Source organism: Macaca fascicularis, chromosome 2 (genome assembly GCF_037993035.2).
Source record: "Macaca fascicularis isolate 582-1 chromosome 2, T2T-MFA8v1.1".
Taxonomy (NCBI): Eukaryota; Metazoa; Chordata; class Mammalia; order Primates; family Cercopithecidae; genus Macaca; species Macaca fascicularis.
The window spans coordinates 42466381-42488137 of NC_088376.1; the positions used below are offsets into that span (position 1 = coordinate 42466381).

The window sequence follows — 21757 nt, forward strand, 5'->3', positions numbered from 1 at the left end:
GCCACGTTGCAGGCTGAAGGACACAGTGAGTGTACATTCATTCCCAGGATCAGTAACAGGGTCAGTGCACCTGTACCATTTGTACACTCCAATTTGCTTCAACTAAGTACCCTCCCAAGCCAAACCCAGAGAAATACAGTGATAGGGCTAAAATGGACTCACTCCAGGGACCCACCAGGACAATAAACTGGCTCTGATTTGAGTGCCAGTCTCATCAGACACAAGGCAAGATGCATGCCATAAAAGTGTCCCATCTGCCCTTATCATCTAATAATATCTAGTGAGACGGAGCAAGTGAAGGAGACTTTTGCTATTGGGAAAGGCTTCTCATCAATAAGCATTTAATGAAGGCCACAGAGTAATAATTGCTGCTAAAGGATTTAACAAGTTGAGAATGTGGTGTACAGGCTTGTTGGAATTTATCATTAAACTGGAGACAAGGCAAACAGGTTCTACCTTTGGCTCCCGCCCCCTCTCCAGCTTACTGCCTCCCACTCCATAGTCATCAGACAGCATCTCGTCCCACTCCTCAAGCACAACATGCTGCTTCTGCAAATGCAGTCATGACCACCTGAAATGCCATCCTCATCCTTGCCACCCTGGTGATCTGCCTTCAAGGTTTTCTCCCTGGAATATTTACCTTGTATCTCCCCCAATAGCCCCCCACTATCATGCTAACTCTGTACTTGTTTTTCACATTTTATCACCTTTTTCTTTCTTCACCAGAGAATTGTCATTGCTTTTTATGCATGTTGCTCTTCTCCAAGTGGAAGATAATCTCTTAGAGGTGTTTATTTTTTAATTTTTTTTTTAAGAGACAGAGTCTCACTTTTTTTTTCCAGTTTGGAGTGTAGTGGCATAATCACAGCTCACTGCAGCCTCAAACTCCTGGGCTCAAGTGATTAGAGAGTGGTTTTTAAATTCATCTTGGTCCTTTCAACTCCTAGCACTGTGCCTGGCACCAATAAGTACTCAGGAAATGTGTGTGGAACGAACAAGAGAGTCAATGTCTATCCCTAACCAAGTATTTTTGTCAGATGGCTACCTCTTCTCTTTGGTTCTGTCCCAGTCAATGGAATGAGTCTTCCAGAGATATAAAGTGAACTTTCTGGCTCCCTGAAGGTACACAAGATCTCTCCCCAAAGCCCCACTTCACTTTTTAAAATTTCACTCAATCTAAAATTTAAAAAAGACATCCTTGCCTGTTGGGCCCTCTTTAACACCATGATCCTGTCAACAGGGATATGCTGGCTTCCTGCAAACTGACACCGAGGTCATCCCTCTGCCCTAGAGAACTGGAGGTTAATGGCTGTCCATTTGCCAAGACGGTCCAGACAATTCCTTCCAGATTTTACTGCCTAGACATTGCTCATTGCACTGTTTTTCAGAGTCCATCCAGTTTCTCCACAACAGCCAGGTCTCTGGCACTGCCCTGCCTGCCAACTACTCAGTGAACAACTGTTTATTAAGCATCTACTAGTGGCCAGGCCCTCGACTGGACAGTAAGATGCAACAGGAGGAAATGCAGATGTAGCCCTCACCCTCAAAGAGCTTCCAGTCATCTATGGGAAGGACAATTCAACAGACAATAACCCCAGGGAAAGGGCTCAGGGCTTAACACCTCACTGTGAGAGAGTGAATAATTGGCCCCTGAAAATGACCGTGTCCTAATCCTTGGAACCTGTGAATATGTTATGTTACATGGTAAAAGGGATTTTACAGACGTGATTACATAAAGATTTTTGAAATGAGGAGGGTAGTCTGGATTACTCAGTTTTATCTTGAAGGCCCCCATAAAGAGGGCAGCAACGGGGCTACATAAACAGAGAAAGAGATGTATGAAAGAAGCAGTCGTCAGAGAAGAGAGAGGTGCTAGGAAGGGGCCATGAACCAAGCAATGCAAGCGACCCCTAGCTGCTGGAGAAGGCAAGGAAATAACTGTCCCCAGGGTCTCTAGAAGGAATGCAGACCCCTTCATTTTAAACTTCTGACCTACAAATCTTGAAGGCAATACATTTGTGGTTTTTTTTTTTTTTTTTTTTTTTGACAGTATTTTGCTCTTGTTGCCCAGGCTGGAGTGCAATGGCGTGATCTCGGCTCACCGCAGCCTCCGCCTCCCAGGCTCATGTGATTCTCCTGCCTCTGTCTCCTGAGTAGCTGGGATTACAGGTGGGTCCCACCACGCCCAGCTAATTTTGTGTTTTTAGTAGAGACAGGGTTTCTCCATGTTGGTCAGGCTGGTCTCGAACTCCCAACCTCAGCTGATCTGCCTGCCTTGGCCTCCCAAAGTGCTGGGATTACAGGCATGAGACACCGCGCCTGGCCAAATTGGTGTTGTTTTAAGCCACACATTAGTTTCCTATGGCTGCAGTGATTTGTTACAGCAGCCACAGGAAGTTAACACACTTTTTAGTGGCAGGCTGTCAGAAAGGACTTTCCAGCTACAGCAGGAATGGAGAGGGAATTGAGATGCTGGGGAAGATAGCAAACCCTGTGTCAGGCACAAGGCATAGTGCTGCAAAGGCCTAGACACAGCAGCTGAAGGTGGGGGGTGAGCTGAAAGATGTCAGTATGGCTCATGTGTGGGCAGGAGCTGATGTGTGAGTGGCTCAAGATGAAGCTGCAGAGTGTAGAAGGATCACGAGGGACCCTGGGTGCCTATGAAGTTTAGATTTTATCCTATGGGCAAGGAGGAAGCCTCTGAAGGATTTTAAACAAGGATGTGACTTGCTCAGTCTGTGTTTCAGAAAGAGTACTCAAGTGCATCAGGAAGTTTCAGGGACAGTGGGTACATCAGAAAGTCTCAGAACGGCCCCAGTTGCCCTCAGGTCTTTCTGGCTGGAGAAGGCCAGGCAGCCTCCATCTTCCTGGAATATGGTCTCTTCTACTGCTCACATCTCACCTGGCTCACCACGTAATGTGATGCTGGCCAATACTCCATGCGTACTAAGTTCTAACCTAGTGTGCACCCCTCAGCCCATTTGCCACAGGCCGTCACAGAGGCACAGTAAGGACGGCGACCCGGGAAGGTTAAGTGCCGTCACTGCAGATGTAATGTGCTAATGCTCATGGCTTGGGAGGCAGTTAATTTACCTTTCCCTGCGGTGAGCATTTCTAACGGGCCAGGCCTGGGAAAGTGGCTGAAAACATCCCTGTTTATCATAGACATAAAGCAGATGGCTTCAGGCAGAATGGAAATGGATTCTACAAACATCTTTCATTACACAGACCTCTTGACCAGCCTCCTCATCTTAAAGAAAACACAAGTCATGGTTTGTACGTGGGGCTGACGACCACATTTTTCAGGACTCGGTGAAACCATTTCCATCTGTGTGCGTGTGTCGACTTCTCCAGGGCAATCAACCTTCATGCGAACTCCAGTAGTTTTCCCTTTTAACTTTGTTGGATTCACCTGCTGTCGCTACAGGCACACAATGCTGCTAAAAACAAAAGCAAAGCATGCCTTCCTTGTCAGTGTGAGGATCCTCTGCCAGCCACCCCTTGGAGGACACAAACATGTCAATTAAGCATGCATCCTCATTATGAGACTCCCAGGAAAGCAGGCAGCCCACTCTTCAGTTTCGAGAAATTTCAAAAGATTTGAAGGAGCACAAGGAGTGGAATGAGATCTCTTGCAATGCCATACTCATGAGTTTGGGACTAGTTTCAATTGCTGCAATAAAGTACATCTGAGTAACTGCTACTGGGTTTATTGAGTAATAGGCTAGGCACTGTGCTAAAAACTTCACACACATCAATGCTAATTCTTTCAACATGCCTGGAAGGGAAGGGTTTGTGCTTGCTTTCTGGTAAAGAGTCCAATCAACCTCCCAAGGCTCAGTGAGCCACATAGAAAATGGAGATAATTATATCTACCTCTTAGAACTCTCATGAAGGTTACTGGAGGTGACCCAACTAGCACAGTGCCTGGCCCACAGAGGGTTCTCCAGAAATATTAGCTCCTTTGTCTTTCATTGTCTTTAAAACATAATTTGCCACTCCGTATACCAGCTTCCAGGCGGTTCTTTACCTTGTTTGAAAAAGACCTCCCATTTTTCTAGTTACCCATGATCACGACCTGCCAGCCCTTGGACACACATTCGGCATCCTTCTACCCATTAGTCAGCTCACTCAGACCAGCTCGGCCTGGGAGATGTCACCACTGAAGGGTGCTGATGAGGAAGGTCAAGCCCAAGTACCAATGCTGCAGTTGTTTGTCTAGCTCCAATAAAACAATCCTCCTCTAAGCATCTCTTGTCTCTGGAATTTAGAGTCAATATTGAAAAACACAGGAACAGACAGTCTAATATCATTCTGGTAGAAGTAACATTTTCTAATGATGAAAAATAAATATGCCTCAAATCATAGCTGACCTGTCAACTTGGACAAAGAAGGCAGAAAAGGGGGTTAGAAGGTGAGGAGTGTTTTGGGTCTGCTGTTAGGAATGCAAATAGCAGAAAATTAAAAACACAACCTACTAGCTACTGTGCTAGTGCCTTGGAGATAGAGGAGTAAATAAAATCTGTTCTTGTCCTCAAGAAGGTTATAATCTAGCAGGAAGAACAAGCATCAAGGACCTCTGGTAGGATAGAGTTTGCTGGTGACTCCCTAATATCCATTCTCCCATTCTCTTTAGTCACAGAATGCCTGCCTTCAGCTGGGCATATTGCTACCTTTCCCAATGTCTTTGGCAGTAGGCTGAGGCCACATGCCTAAGGTCTGGCCAGTGATCTTAGGTCAGGCACTGTCCTTAAAAGGGAAAGGCATGCCTTTCTCCTCTTCTCTACTCTTGCTACCAGGAATGTGATAGCTGGAGTATGGCAGCTATCTTAGACCCTGAGGACAAGAACCAACTCCAGGTTTGACAAAGAATAGGTCAAGAGAAAACCAGGACTCGATGTCCCTGAAGCTGTCATACCAGCCCCAGGCTGCCTACCTCCAGGTTTCTTTTACTTGGGGGAGAAACGATCTTCAAAGCCACCATTATTTTCCATTTTTCTATTATACACAGCTAAACCTAATTCTAACTGCTATGCCAATATTTAATGAATGTTTCTTGGGTTAGCATATAAAAATGGAAAAGTATGTAAACTTTTAGAACTTTCTATTGCCCCAGTTAAGTCTATTTTATATGCAGAAACTCAAATGGACATTGTTTGAAAGGGAAAAAATTCACCTAAGGAAAAAACAAAAACTACCATAACTTAATTTGCTACATGAATTTTTCATGGGAGGAAAAATCCTTACTCAGGACTCTGGATGGCTGAAATGTACAGCAGTGAATCTTTTCTGTAGATCACAAAAACCAGACGCTGTCCCATCTACTTCTCCCCCAAAACAGATTCATTATGGCTCGTTGTCGCACTCTGCTTCTAGTGGGCATTTGCCATATGGCTTGGCAGTTTAATGGTTTTCTGATACTTGACAAAAATGAAGCACAATTATTTTGCAAGGAGCTTGCGTTCCTAGATGGGTCTTTTCCAAATAACAGCTGTGCCTCAAAATTGAGTTACTCAATTTGCAATTTGTGGACACAATACTCAAACATTTACAAGTGAGCAAAACCTCAAATCACTTGGGCTATTTCCAGACATCAGAGTTTATGAAGTTTTTAGCAATGTTATGAGTGTGCAGCTGTCAACAAACTGAAGCCAGCATCTCTGAACCACCAGACCCTGCAGGCAGCAGTGATGTCCTACTTATCAACAGGCCACGTGGAATTGACTACAAACCTGTGGGACAGAAAGAACATGAGGGCAAGAAGCCTCACCCCTAAAGCCCACAGACTAAATCTCTATTACTTTCTTTCCATTTCCTTCCACATTTGTGTAAGTGATGTCCAAATCTACAGCTCCAGACTTGACCCTGTTTATGGGCCCCTAAAGGTCCATGGGCATCTGCCTGACACTGGCTTGATGACAAGACAGACATGGAATCAAAGCCAACAAGTACTTCCTAACCGAGTTACCTTGACTAAGTGTATCAATCAGGAGAGGCCAGGTAAGCTGCACTAACAAACAACCCTTAGTCTTAGTGGCTTAAAACAATAAAGGTTTATTTCATGTTCATAATATATACCCATTCCACACGGGTTGAAGGCTCTGCTCTGTGTCATCGACAAAATTGTCCCTCAATCCATGACTCAGGATGATAGACCAGCCACTACATGGAATGCAGTTAGTCACAATAGTAGAGAGAAAGAAGGCTCTGGAAAGTCCCTCACCAGCAACTTTACGCTTGGCCCCAAATTGCCACGTCACCTCTATAGATCCCACGCAACTACAGTGAGCTAGAAAGTACAATTCGTCTCCATGTGCTGAAGGTAGAAAGCCAGAAATATCTGGCAAATAGCCTTGTGCTTACTATATGACTTAATCGGTCAGTCTCAGCCTTAGTGACCCATACGGAAAATGGAGATTTTGGCCTCACTCTACCTCTCCTACTTGTCTCTCACCCACCTTCTCTATTCCTTACAAGTACTCCGTATCATCGTCAAGCTGGGATCACCTACCATTCTCTAATGTGTCTTCTGCACGTTCCTGCTTCTTGGGCCTCTGTTTATGCCATTTCTTAGTGTTAGAATGTTCTCTTCCATGCTAACTCTCCTGTGGAGCTTCCTGCAAGGCCCACCTGGAAGTCAGAGCTCCCTCCTCTAACCTTGTAAAGGTGATATACTGTATGTCTAGATACAGACAAATATTTTTAGTCTATATTTTTGAGCCCCCACTCTTTCCTTGCCTAGCACACTGTAAACCCCTGAGGGCAGGGATCCCACTGGGTCTAATGCAGAGTGGAAGATGACTTTAAGAGATATTTACCTTATTCATTGGGAGACAAGGTAAGAGTGAAAAGTAGAACAGAGTGGGAGCCAGGGAGCAGCAGCCCACTTCATGGCAGGATCTAGGCTGAAGCAGGTAGCTGTGGAAGAAATATTCCCCAAGTCAAAACAGCAGAGCCCCAGGTTTGTCCACCCTCCCATCCCCATTACTGCCTTCAGCATCTGGCACTTCTTCTTTACCCGGTTTGCTTTCCCTTTTGAGAATTTCTGCCTCCTAATCTGGGGTGTCAGTTCCCTTCCAAACTTAAATTTTGTTTTAACCCCATAAACTGTATCTGCTGCCTTGGCTGAGTCCCATCCAAGGACCCTGATTCCTGATTCCCACCTTAGAGGTAATATTTGATTCCTCTATCTTCTCCCTGCCTCTGCCTATACCCAACCTGGGGTCCATCCCAAGGCCCCCACTCCAGTCTAACAGTGGGCAATATGCCACATTTAGTGTTGGGAAAGCATCTTGTGCCATCTACAGCCCTGAGGGCTTCCCTGTGTAGCAGCAAAATGCAGAAGCAATTGTTCATAATGACATCAGGGGACGGCACCATGGCCCTTCTAGTGCTCAAATCACAAAACTGGCAGCCATGTGGCTCTTCTCCCTCCCCTGCCTTGATAGTTCCACCTCTGTAATATCTTTATTGCTCATCCCTCTCTCAAACTGCACAGTCCCTGCCTTAGATTGGGACTCATTATTTCTCAATTGGATCTGAATGTACTCCTAACTCGTCTCTTTTTTCCAGTCTCACCTCTGATCCATCCTCTGCGTAGCTGCCCAAGGGATCTTTCAACACAAACATTAGCATGCTGATTCCCTGCTTAATCCCTTCCCTATCAGTTCCACTCTGGATAATGTTGAAATTCTTTAGGGTATCATCCAGAGCCCCTTACCTGGTCATGACCTTTTCCCCCAAGGCTTGCTACTTACCCTCCAAACCCCTCCTTATGGCTGCTCTGTCAAACTGCCTTTCATCCTGTCCTGAGTGCTCACTCATTCTCACCCATCTGTGCCAGGCTAATGGCTACATCACTTAGACTTTACCTCTTCTACAAAGCTCTCAATGTCTATTCCTTCTAAGCTAAGTTGGGTCTTCTCCTGCACCTTCCACATCCCCTTAGACCTTTCTCTCTTACATCTCATCCCATCCTACCTTACCCTCTATTCATTGCCTATCTATCTTACTGGAGAGTGAGCTTCTTGAGGGCAAAGAATGTGTTTTATTTTTGTATCCCAAGCTCCAAGCATAGGGTCTTGCTCAGAGTAGGTGTAAAACGTGTGTGGAATAATCAAATTGAATGTATAGATGAGGTCAAGACAAAAACAATGTTGGGAGGCAATTCTCCATGGGTTGCTCATGTTTCTGCATGTCTTTCAAGTAAGGCATTGGCTGCTGATTGTTCTGGACTTTCTTTCATGGATATTTGAATAGCCAACAGCAGCCTTGGAAGACCAATATTGTCTCCTGCTGGGGCAAAAGCAGGCAGAGTTACTGTCTAGTATGATGAGATGATGTCCCTCTTTGGAGCAAAAGACAGACATGTTTATTGTCCCTGATAAAATAACCGGGTTTCCGAAGCCCAGGGATCTTCTCCCATTACACAATCCACTGCAAGTATGGGTATTGTGTGGCCATTGTCATGTCCTCCTGTGGGAACTGTAGCTCAGAAAATGGCACAAGAAAATGCTGACATTTGGCTACTGCTGTCGCCGTGAATAATAAAGTATTTTGTCTCTGTGGGAGGAGTCTCATGTCTTCTGCCAGCATCCATGAAACAGTGGCAGGTTAACTTGTTAGCTTGCAAGTAGGGTAAAATTTCAGACCTTTTATGGTTCTTTACAGACAGCAGTCAATTCTGGACTTCCTCTAGTGAACCAGGAAATCCACAGATGGATGGACAATTGAGAAGAGAAAGATGTTGAGGAGATACTAGAGTTCATGAGGCCCTGACCACACTTCTTCCATACATAATACAATTTATTTCCATCAGAAAGAAACTCAGATAAAAGTGACTGTCTACACAGCCACAGTCCAGCTGTCTTCACATGGAAACAGAATCAGGAGAACCCCTTTCCCAGTGAGGAGAGTGCACGGTGGGACTCTGTAGTCCCATGCACCAGCAGGACAGGTTTTCTCAAACTATGCATGCATAAGGGTCCTAGGAACATGCTAGTAGAAATCGTACCATGACCATCAGTATGCGTGGTGGATTCCAGTCAACAGAAGGAGGTCAGACAGAAGGGGCTAGTGTCCCTTCTGAGTGGGCAAAAAGCAGCCTGATCAGGGGAAAACTCAGATCATCCAGGTTGCTTTCTGGTTTTAAGAAATGAAGATTCTGATAAAGGAGAAAGAAAAATTGCTGAGGAATATAGGGTGACAGCTGTCTCCCTTATGCTACTGTCAGCCTTGTCCCTAAGTTCTCACATCCTCTTAGGACCAGCCCTAAAATGTAATCTAAAAATCCTAACAAAAAAGGTCACTTTGTTTTAGCTTGTTTGTTCATTCATTTACTCAAAGAGAAATCAAGCTGCCACTACCACTGAGTTCCTTAAGCTAACAGGATAACAACAGGATCCTGAAATATCTGGGAAGGGTGGAAACTTGGCCAGGCTCTCCATGACGGTTGAACAGGCCAGTGGAGGCTCCATGAATCACAGTGGGGAGGTGCAGGCAAGAGACATGGTGACCAAGGAGAGCTGTTCACCTGATACGTTCACTGGGTACAACATAACCAAGTCCAGAGCCATTCTCTCCAATCTCATGTAACATAATTTCCTCCTAGAAATTATATGCCAAGCAGCCCAGCTTCTCTTCTTCACTGAGCTATGAGTAGACTGCCATGGTGATAAGCAGATAACTGCAAATCTAGGCAGTGATCTGTGAAGTCCGAGCAGGCCTGAGTCAGATTTGAGGCTGTGATTAATTAAAAATTTTAACTGAGTTCATCCAACATATATTTAATGGTATGCATAATCACTATTGTGTTGGCTAGAAATTAGGCCAGAATGGTGGGCAGTGCATAAGTAACAACTGTAGTCTCTATGATTCTTAAGCAGACAAACTTAATTTTGTTTCTTCCTGCAGTTATTGCTTCAGAATCCACAACTGCAACTGGCAGAACATGTCCTGTCCATGTTCCCACCAAAGCCTATGCATAGGTTAACAAGTGTCAAGAAGCTTGACACATTTGCCAGTAAGTTATACACAACCCTCCAGCTAACCCCATACCAGGCTCCCTCCCACGAGATGAGGACTTGTTGACTTCCCTTACTGTGTATGAATTTAAAAATCAGCAAAAGCTTAATTTGCTTCTGTGATTTCCAAAGAACTAATGTATTGAACTGCTATGCTACATCTTAGCTGATGGCTCTTTTTCTAGGCCATTGTGATACATGTTGACCCTATGAGTGTGCATGCCACAAGCACAGCATTTTCTATAGTTGGAACAGAGAGGCTGTCCAGAGGATAGGAAAGAAAGGGCCTGGCCCCAGGGGACCAGTCATATCCCTGGGCCTCAAGGTCAACAGGCAGAGCTAGGTTATAGTTAGGCCAGAGGAACTAAAGAACACTCCACTCTTGGAGGCTGGGATAAAGCCCAGGGAAGACATATGAAGGTATCAGCACCAAAATTAAGACAGTGAAGCTTCAGCCCACAGACATCCAACTCATGAGAATTCACCTGTATGTGCTGGACTCAATAAAATAATAATTTACATATAAAATAAAATGTAGGCTGACATGAAATGATTTACACTGTCTTCCACGAGCAGATGTTCCAGAGTAAGTGTGATACAGCCCAGGAGAATCTGCTGGTCCTTCTTGCAGCACAACAATTCCCTTTTCTTCTGGCTGACAAACACCAATTTTGTTTTGCTTCAGGGATAAGGGGCATAAGAACCACAGCACCACACCTACCATGGAAGTCTCATGCTCTTTGTTAGTGATTGGTTAGGCATGGGCATGTGACCTAGTTCTGGCCAATGAGATGCAAAAGAAAGTACCTGGAAACCAGGAAATATTCTCCTAGATGATAAAGAGCACTGAAATCCCCCTTTCTGTCTCTTCTTTTACCTGCCTCCCCTGGACACTGTGGCGTAGAGATATGATGCTTGGGGCTGCTACAGCCTTCCTATGACCACAAAGGGAAGGCCTAGAGAACTATATTAACCTTGTACAGTATTACCTTTCTCCAGACTTATTATTACATAAACCGCTAAAATACCTTTATTGGTAAAGCTCCTGCTGGTCAGGTGTTCGGTGGTGTGTGGCCCAAAGCATCCAAAGAGATACACCTCAAGAGGCCTCGGATCTTGCCTTTCTCTAATGGTGTGTACACTTTCATGGGCCAAATGTGATCCTAGTGTGCAAAGATAAGTATCTTCTGCATAATTTGGTCCCTAACATCAAGGGAGCAACTTCATGTGGGTTGCAGTTGAAGAGAGAATGCACCTGTGCCTGAGGAGGCCTTGGTGTATGGGGCCTAGGAAAGGATAGTATGTTGAGCCCCACTGTGGTGCTGCTCTGGGAACTTTTCAGAAACCATTTTGAACGAACATTACTTTTGGTTGGCACTGTGACTTACTTTGAATGAACATTATTTTTGGTTGGCACTGAGAACTAAACCTCAGGGAAAGCTGCCTCCAGAACCTCTTAACAGGCCCCTCTGGACTACATCCAGTGTCCCATGGGCACAATGGGGACATTGATGAGGGCAGCCCTGCATCTGGTAGAATGATCTCCACATTCTTGATCGCTCCATCGGGTGGCTTCCTTCACTGCAGTGTCCTCACTCCCCCTCTTCACAGGGTGAGGCAGCCCTGCTTTTCCTGCCTTAGTGCTGGCTGCTTCCCTCCTGTAACTTATGATCTGACACAGGTTGGCGACTTGAAAAAACCTGAATGTACACTGCACTCTGACACCTCCATGCCTTTGATCTTGCTGGACCCTCTGCCTAGAATGTCCTTTCCATCCATCTCTCTCTGTTAAATTTTGCCCCCCAACACTCAGCACATATGAGGCTGTCCATAAAAGGTCTCCTTTACTCAACAACAAAAACAAACAACCCAATTAAAAAGTGGGCAAAGGACTTAAGTAGACATTTCTTTAAAGAAAACATATGAATGGCCGACAAGCACATGAAAAAATTCTCGACATCCCTAATAGCTAGGGAAATAAAATCAAAACCACAATGTGAAACCACCTCCTATCTGTTAGAATGACTGTTAACTAAAAAATAGAAAATACCAAGTGTTGCAAGAATGTGGATAAATGGGAACTCCCATGCATTGTTGGTGGGAATGTAAAATGGTGCAGCTGCTATAGAAAACAGTATGGAGGTTCCTTAAAAGATTAAAAATAGAATTGCCATATGATCCAGGAATTCCACTTCTAAGTATATACTCAAAAGAATTAAAAGCAGTGATACAAACTGATATTTGTACACTCTTATTCACAGCAGCATTATTCACAGTAGCCAGAAGGTGGAAGGAATCCAAGTGTCCATTAACAGAAGAATGGATCAACAAAATGAATGGAAAAACAAAATACACATTGCATGTATATAACAAAATATTATTCAGCATTAACAAGGAAGGCAATTCTGACATAGGCTACCATATAGATGAATCTTAAGGACATCATGCTAAGTAAAAATAAGCCAGTCATAAAAGAACAACTATTATATAATTCCACTTATATGAGGTACCTACAACAGCTAAATTAATAAGATAAAGTAGAATGGTGGTGTCAGGGGTTGGGAGGAAAGGGGGAAGGAATACTTATTATTTAAAAGGTATAGCCTTTTAGTTTTGTGAGGTAAGTTTTGAAGATTGCTTACACAACAATATCAATGCACTGAACACTACTGAATTATACACTTAAAAATGACAAAGATGTTAAATTTTATATTATGTGTATTTTATCACAATCAAACATTTAAAATTAAAGGTCTCCTTGTTAAGCCTTCTCTGATGCCAGGCTTCGATACCATTGCATTGCTTGTCAATCTCTGCCTTGATTCCTTGTTTTCTGTTCTATCAGGGTTGTCTTAAGATTTACCCAGTTGCCTATACCAAGAGAATCACAGAGAAATAGTACCAGAGATCTGAAAGAACTATTCCTAAAGTCAATCCCATCTCATCCCATCTAGGGCATTTCAATTATGTAAGCCAATAAATACCCTTTTTATCATGAAGTCAATTTTAGTTGGTGTGACAGCTGCAACCAACATCAACCTAATTGATGACGCATTTGGCCTGAAATAAAAGAACGCTAACAATAAGGAAAACAGCTCTGAGATTTCTAGGGAATAGAAAAAAATTTGCAAAAGAATGCAAATAAGACTGGCATGTACCTGACCTCTTATTTGCAATGCTGCATGCAAAAATGCAATGAGCAATACCAGCATACTGAGAGAAAACAATTTTAAATCTAGACCATCAATTAAGTACAGGAATAGAACAAATACAGTTTAAAATATGAAAGGACCCAAAGTTTACCTCTCAGTCACTCTAAGAAGTTCTTTGAGGATGTGTTCCAGCAAAACAAGGAAGAAAAACAACATAAGTAGAGGTAATTTAACTCTGGGGAAAGGTGAAGCTAGAATGAAAGTTGTATAGGCTGAGGAGTAAGAGCTGAGGGCAGAGTGTGAAAATGTGGAGCTCTAAGAAAAAAGGTGAATGCTGGAGAGGTTTGGTAAACTGGGAATATAGTGAAAGCATCTCTCTCTCAACAATAACAACAAAAAATCAAAGACAAACAGCTATTTAAATAACATGGTCCAAAAATAATGTAAATTAAAATGTGACATAATTTTAACTCCTTGATGGAATATGAGAAAAAATTTATTTGACTCCCATATTAGGAATTTCTCTTTGAGTGATCCAGGGACACTTGACCCAGGAGTGAACACCTATGTGGTCATAATAATCTAAATCCTATTTAATGGTGTTCAACTTTTAGAGTCATTCTAGTGAAAAGGCACAGAAGGCTTGTAATCACAGAATAGAAAGGTAATGTTACCATTATTGGCAATGTAAGAATATAGCTCACGGCCAGGCGTGGTGGCTCACAGCTGTAATGCCAGCACTTTGGGAGGCCGAGGTGGGTGGATCATGAGGTCAGGAGTTCGAGACCAGCCTGAACAACATGGTGAGACCTCATCTCTACTAAAAATACAAAAATTAGCTGGGCGTGGTGGCACGTGCCTGTAATCCCAGCTACTCAGGAGGTTGTGGCAGGAGAATCGCTTGAACCTGGGAGGCGGAGGTTGCAGTGAGCTGAGATCATGCCACTGCACTTCAGCCCGCGTGACAGAGACTCCATCTCAAAAAAAATAAAAAATAAAAGATAAATAAAATACAGCTACCAGAAGCAGTAGCTGGAGAATAATGGGAAGGAGGGCAAAAGCACCAATAGTTTCCACTCACCTCATGAGGAGTCTAGATACTGATTACAGTTGATGAACGAGAGGCACAGATTTGTTGTGAACAACAAATGTGGGGGAAAATAATGCCTTAGACAAAACAGGGCCTACACTTGTCTCCCATAAAATGAAGTTGAGGAAGATAGGCAGTTTAGGGTTAGGGCAGCAGCTCTGATGTCACTAATTTGCCAGGATCTACTCTAGATTTTTTCTCTGTTATTCTTAGAACATGACTTCCAGCTGCCCTCAAGATTATCTCATGGTCACATGATTGCTGTTGCAGCTCCAGCCATCATACCTGTGCTCCAGGTAAGAAGAAGAAAGAGAGGAGAAGGGTAAAAGGAACCTACCTGCCGAGTCAGTCCTCTTTAGAAGGAGTTTTCCTGAAGCCCTACCCAACAATTTCTACTTACATCTACTGGCCAGAACACTGTAACAAGGCAAACTATCACGAGGAAAACTGAGAAGTATAGTTTTTTTTTGATGGCACATTGTTGCTCTCAACAAAATTGGGTTTTAGTAAGGAAGAAGCGGGAAACAGATATTGGATAGGCAAACTGGCCATTTGTGACTCAAGTGATAGAAGTGTATTATTCAAGTAAAAATGTATCCAATTAAAGAACAAACATAATAGAATCATCAAAAGTGAGAGGAAGGAGGAAGGGTAGGGTGCAGAGAGTATAAATGAGTTAAATCTTTATTTTTCATAATGGGACTCAATGGTATACAATTTAAAGTTGCTTTTAACTTCCAAAATACTCAAAAGGCTAAAGCAACTTGCCTTTGGGATGTAGGTGGGGTGGGGGACGGTAGGGACAGAGCTGCAACTTTTCATTCCCTTCCGTATTACTTGAGTTTTTAAAAAACCATGTGCAGATATGGTTGTGATTTAAAAGTATCGGTGTTTAGTATTATGTTGAGAAGCCAAGCACCACTATGTTTCCTTTACAGTCTGGTTCTTGGCAATCTGCTTCTGGAGTGGACATTTTGGCATGTTTTTAAACCCCCATCACTGGCTTAGAAAGTGACAAAACTTAGCCATGGTCTGGGCTTTCTTTTACTTCTTTCAATTGATTTGTTATCTTTTAAACTTTAGCTATTCACATTCAATAGTTTTTATGAGAAAGTCTCTGTCAGATGAATTCCCCCTGTTTCAGGTGGGGCAGTCCACGTAGGCCCCATCCTAAAATGAGGCAGCCAACATCTCCCTACAATCATTCCCCTGAGCTACTCCCATTTGCCGACAGACCTCTCTGCAGGGAAGTATGTTCTCTACCTGCCTGGTCTGCACTCTCAAATCACTGTCCTAATGTCTCTATAATGTATTAACAGGCAATGGCCAAAGGGAGTTCTGCTGAAATAGGCAGCAGTTTGGGCCATTTTGGACTGAATCCTAGAGTGCACACGATAATGCTGAGCGATGCAGTTTAATTTATGAGCATGCAAGTCTGCTGTGAAATTGGGAAATGGAGGTATTAGACATTAGCATTCACATGGCAAGGGGAGGGCCAAGTCCAAAACTATAATAGGCTTTTTACAGGGAGGACTGTAGAGTTCCAAGCAGCAGACATAATGCCAGTTAAATGTACACTCATGAAACTTACCCTTGTATTTGAATGCTGCTAAATGCCTAAGCGGTATGCACTTCTGCTGGCCTTATGCCCTTAATATGGCCTAGCACCATTCATTGTTTTTAACAAGAGTGGAACACCTGTATGCACATCTAGGAAGATTAAAAAAATTTATGGCATGGGTGTGGTTTGATCTGCAGGAAAGAAGGAATAATAGACAGCTTCTCAACTGCCTTCTAGCTAGGGCATATACACTTTCATACAGCTAAACATTTCTAAACTGAAAAGTGAAGACAGGCACGTTTGTAATTTAACTCATTACAGTTGTGCATGCAATTCATGCCACACAGTCTCCAATTTAAGAAGCTTGTAAGCCAGAGATTTTCTGTCTGACCTTGACTCTGGCACTTCACCTTTCTAGCTAAGTTTTCAATGTACAGAGCAAAATAACATCTATTTCTGCCTCCCTTATGAATAAAAATACATTCTTCCAAATGGTTCAAAGGAAATCTCAAATGTGCCCCAGCAGTAAAATATATCGGAAAGGAGGTCAACAACTCCATCAAACTAGGTTGAATCATGTCCCCCAAAGATGTCAGGTCCTAATCCCTAGAACCTGTAAATGTTACTTTACTTGGAAAAAGGGTTGCTGCAGATGTGATTAAGAATCTTGAGAAGGGGGGAGTGCTAAATGCAATCACATGTATCCTTATAAATTATAACGGTAAAGGGAGTTTTGACACACAGAGAGGCCATTTGAAGATGGAAGAGGGAAATTTGAAGATGCTGGCCTTGAAGGTTGGAGGGGTGCACTCACAAGACAAGGAATGCTGGCAGCCACCAGAAGCTGGAATCAGCAAGGAACAAATTTCTCTCTCCAGCCTCTGAACTGAATGCAGCCCTGCTGATGCCTTGATTTTGGCTTAGGGATACTGATTTCGAACTTTTGGCCTCCAAAATTGTGAGAAAATAAATTTCCTTTGTTTTAAACTACCAAGTTTAGGGTAATTTGTTACAGCAGCCACAGAAAACTAATACACTCACAGACATGTTGGAGGGAAGAGTTTCAGTTTGTACAAAAGCTATCTCCCAAACTCTATGGTTCTTTGACAATATTTGGCTGAATTTAACTTCCTGCCTGCAGCAAGTGGAAAGGGAGAGGGTTGAATGCAAGTGTAGTGATACAGTTTGGCTATGGTCCCCACCCACATCTTATCTTGAAGTGTAATCACCACGTGTCAAGGGAGGAATCTGGGGGGAGGTAAGTGGATCCTGGGGGGTTTTCCCCATGTTGCTCTTATGATAGCGGGAGAGTTCTCACAAGATCTGATGGTTTAAAAGTGTCCGTTTCCTCTGTGCCATCACCTGCTGCCACATAAGATGCACATTGCTTCCCCTTTGCCTTCTGCCATGATTATAAGTTTCCTGAGGCCTCCTCAGCTATGTGGAACTGTGAGTCAATTAAACCTCTTTTCTTTATAAATTACCCAGACTCAGGTATTCTTTATAGCAGTGTGAAAATGGACTGATACATGTAGGTTAAGAAAAGCAGGCAGCCAACTCCCAGTTTTGGGCAGCGTCCCCTCCTGAAGCAGAAGGCTAAGGGAGTGAGAAAAGAAATGCTTAGTTCTTAAAGCAAACATGTGAACAGATTAAGCATGAAGGGGCAGGTAATTAGGGGGGAACCAAGGATTTAAGAAACTTTCTATAAATTAACCTCATACTTTGGATAGGGCTGTGTAGGCATGTACATGTGTCAGGGAAGCATATCTTTAAACCAATAGTTTAATTATTAATAAACATGGCCAAATACCTGCAAACATATGTCATCAGACTGTCCTCTGAAGGTTTATCTGCAATAGTGAAAAGTTAGAGACCCTACTGTCTACCAACAAGGGAATGGTTACATTCCATGTATTACTATGCAGCTGTTAAAAAGAGTGACATACTTCTACATATACTGATGTGGGAGATTATTAATGAGTAAATATTGGTAAAAAATGTAAGTTGCAGACAATATTATTTTCTCACATTGTTTAAACAAAGCAATCTGTGCTATAATATACAGAAACTATATATATGTATACCTAGATATGTTTATGAATTTGTTGGATGGGTACACATCAAATAAGAAGTCATTACTTTCAAAGGAAGGAGTAGGGTTGTTGAGGGTGTGACAAAAGAGTGGACAGACTTGGGCTTTATTAGTATTGCTTTATACTAATACACTTTTTCCCTAAGCACGTACTCTTTTTGTAACTTTAAGAATAAAAAAAGATGAAAATGCAATAAAGATACACCATGAGAACCTTGTTTTGAATGATGTCGGGCAAACAGTGGAGACCCTCAGTAATTGTGTGCTCAGTGAAGGGCTGTGCAGCAGATGGTCTTTAAAGATTGCCTGTGGCTTCTGGAGGTTTCCTGTAACCCAGCTAATGTTGCAGGACGGGAAGCAAAGAAAAAAAAAAAAACCCAAACAACAACAACAAAAACCCCAGGCTTTTACACCAAACTCCCTGGTGGTCTTCCACATTTTTATTTTAAAAAAAAAGACACACAGTAAGTAGTCAAAGTCTGAGGCAAGTGTGTCTTTTGTCTCTTCTACAAGAGTGGGGCAAAGTCACCATTCGTTGACTCAGTTTCACACAAAAGCCAAGGGAATCTGTCTTTTGAACACTTTCCTTCTGAAAAACTCTACATGACGATGTTTCCGAAGGTTGTTTTACCTCCTGGAAGGGCAGCTTCTCACCAGTGAGCAGTCAGTTCCTGCAGGGTTAGCTCTTGTACACAACCCTCCTAGTGTTTGTGAGCTGCACACCAGGGAGGGGGGCACTATACCTTTGAAAAGGACACCCCTAGCCTCACTCCTCTGAGTACACCCCAAAACACGCCCAAACCATGCCTCATCACATACAAAAGGAGAGCTCTTGGATCAAAAGAGTCCCACCTTACTTGCCAATTTGAAACACTGTTTTGGATGAATGCAGTCAGGCTGACAAACTACACACCCCAAAGGCATTAATACAGCTAGGAGAAATATGCATTGACTTTACAACATTCAATTTAGGGGCATTGAAGAGATGAATGGGAGTGTGTCTCAAGACCCCAAAGCAAAGATGTGATTTCTGGACAAGAAACCAGGAGCGCAACTGCCTTTTGGATAAACAAAAGCAGGGGCATGGGTAACTTCTATCTCAAACACAGACGGCACAGGGGCAGTGCTTTAAGGGTGACAGGTCTCTACAAGTACTTCTTAAGCGATAGCTCTTACTGCAATTACTGCTTTTTGCTGAATGAAAGGAACCAATCCCTCTCTCTTCTCCATATAAAATGAAATGTTTATTTTTTCAAGACATATTTCTCCAAGATTTGCCACAAATCATAAGAAGTCTTGACATTTGATGACTCCTTATTACAAATTTCAGGAAAGATTTTCATCTTCTGTATTTTAAAGATACTGTTACAAAAATACACAGATTGGGAGTTGGATTTTTCCTTAGGCAGCTGGAATGCTCTATCTGGAAGGCTTATGCTTAACCAAAATATTTAACCCTGTTGGTTTTGTGCTCCCGTTTGCAGAATGTTAACATGTGGTCCAAACCCCCTGTGTTATAACTGAAGAAACTCACTAGTAGTTGAGTACAGGAGAGGTGATGTTGCTTATCCAAGGTTACACAGTAAGTTAATAGCAGAGCTAGAGTCAGAGCTCTGGGCTCAGGGCTGAGATTTCTATCACACTGTGACAGTGCTTTATAAAGCAAGCTCTTTGGCTGTGGAGACTTTTAGGTTTTACCTGAGGAATGCATCCTGACATACAACCCTCATCACTAGGCTTAATGAGATCGACACTCTGGGACAAATGTGGAAGATGTGGGAGCTCCCTTCTGTAAAGGTGATGAATTCAGAGAAATCTAAGGCTGAAAAGGACCTGGAGCGATTCTCTACTCCATTTCCCTTCCTCGAGGCAGAAGTTGCTGACATCATGCCAAGGGAGAAGTATTTGTCTTTCTAAAACTCTTCAGGGAAGGTTCATAACTTCACTTACAAAAAGGAGTATCTGATTTTTTCTGAACAGCAGGATCCAAGAAGTAATCAAAGAAAACCACCACACTGTTTTTAAAATTAAAAAAAAAAAAATCTTCCTCACTTTGATACCTCAGAAGTGATTATTTAAAATAACTTTCTAATTTAATCCAATATGAACATTTCTATTGTAAAAGGAAAATATGTTGGAAAATAAGAAGAGCATGGAGTTGGCATGACATGTTAACCATAATTTTTGTAATTGGTAAGAAGGCCTGTTTGTGTGAAGAACTTTGGTAGAAAGTATAATATATGAATACCTGCACAGCATAAAAACTCATGATTAGAGACTAAAGAATGGCTTCCATTATATGGTTTTCATTTTAAGTTTCCCAAGTCTCCATTTTTCTGCAAAGTAGTTTCTGTATTAGGCCTTAGCTCAAGAAGGTACATTTCTAACTAATCTGAATGGAAAACTAACAGACTAAAAACTCCACCAATGATTCCATATATATTCATGTCAAATGATTCAAAAGCTAGAGGTTACTCTGAGAGGAGAAGGCTGCCTAACATCTGTGATATTAAGAGAAGAGAAGCTATGCTTTATCAGCAGACAATACTGCTGACCCACTGCCAACGACTTTGAACTGCTTCTCCATCAGACATGATGAGATTCCAGACTCCTGAAAACCAAGGGGTGCATCTCAAAGGCAGCTGCTGGAATTAAGGTGGCCCACATCTGTGGTACAGCTCAGGCTGTGTGGAGAGCTGGCAGGTCTCAGGGCAGAAGGGATCCCTAGACTCTTGGCCACAGGGTCCCAGCCTCTGGGCAGTGGTGCAAAATGACCTCCTTACTTACTTCCCCTACCCTATCCCACCCCCTAATGGCCTATTAAAGCTTCTCCCAGCCATAAATCAGTGTTCCTGCTACAGCAATTTCCTGCCTTCTCTGCTATTCCAAAGTCAGTGTTCCTCTGAATGCTCCACGCTCCCTACCCTGGAGGAAGGAAACTGACAGCCTGGGGACCTAAGTCCTCCCGTCCCCACTGAGCAGCATATCTGGAGCCCACTCCTTGATCTGTGTCCAGCCCTCACTGTTCCACCCAGCTTCAGGCCTGCCAGAGAAAATTCTAGGCCCTTGCCTAGAGGCCCCAAAGCCTAGGCTGGAGGTGATGCTGGGAGGAAGCCATGCCTGGGGAAGACCCTCGTGCCCTGAGGTCTACCCTCAGCCAGCCAGTGCCCAGGCCAGGCATGGCATTCCAGAAGACTCACAGCATCACTGCCCTGCAGCAGCCCAGGGCCATAACGTCCCCCTACATTTTGTGGGTACCCAGATGATCAACCTCACTGTGTGTAAGGGGACTCAGAAGTGAGGCTAAATGGCTCCGGATGAACAATCCAAGGAAAGCTAAAGAATAAGCATTTGCACTGACTAATATTTCCAACTATTTAAGGGGCACACGTATTTCAATTAGATGTTATTACTCCACCTTTGCAGATGAGGAAACTGGGACTTAGAGAACTGAACTTGTTTGCCCAAGGTTGCATAGCAAGGAGGAGTGAGCTGAGATTCAACCCCTCCCTGCCAGGTGCTCCAGGTATCTCTGCTGAGCTGTGTGGTGTGGCCCCTCAGGACCTGGGTAGGAGCAAGAGCAGCCTATGGGGGGCAACAGCACTTCTCAGTGGGCCCAAGAGAGGCCCTTGCGAGGACTTCACTGCTTTGACGCCCCGGTTCCCAACAGCAATGTTTTTAAGTGAAATTGCAAAATTTTCAAAACCAGATTAAATCCACTTTAATTTTGAAAGCAAAAGCAAACAGATGTCCTGCAGCCTCTTCCCCTGGGAAAGGGTATTGAGATCCAATAAACCACACATCTTCTCTTCCTCGAGAGAGACTGGGAATCACCACACA

At 43.2% G+C, this 21757-nt stretch overlaps 1 protein-coding gene across 11 annotated transcripts in view; it reads right to left on the reverse strand.

The window, feature by feature from the left end:
• Positions 1–21757, reverse strand: part of NMNAT3 (nicotinamide nucleotide adenylyltransferase 3) — a 114211-nt gene that overhangs the window by 68114 nt on the left and 24340 nt on the right. For 3 of the 11 annotated variants that reach the window (XM_065539999.1, XM_065540002.1, XM_005545922.4), the window contains exon 2: positions 6819–6918. The exons of the other annotated variants lie outside the window; for them this stretch is intronic. The gene's annotated coding sequence lies outside the window, so the exon portion shown is untranslated. The remainder of the gene's footprint in view (positions 1–6818; positions 6919–21757) is intronic. 11 annotated transcript variants of the gene reach the window in all.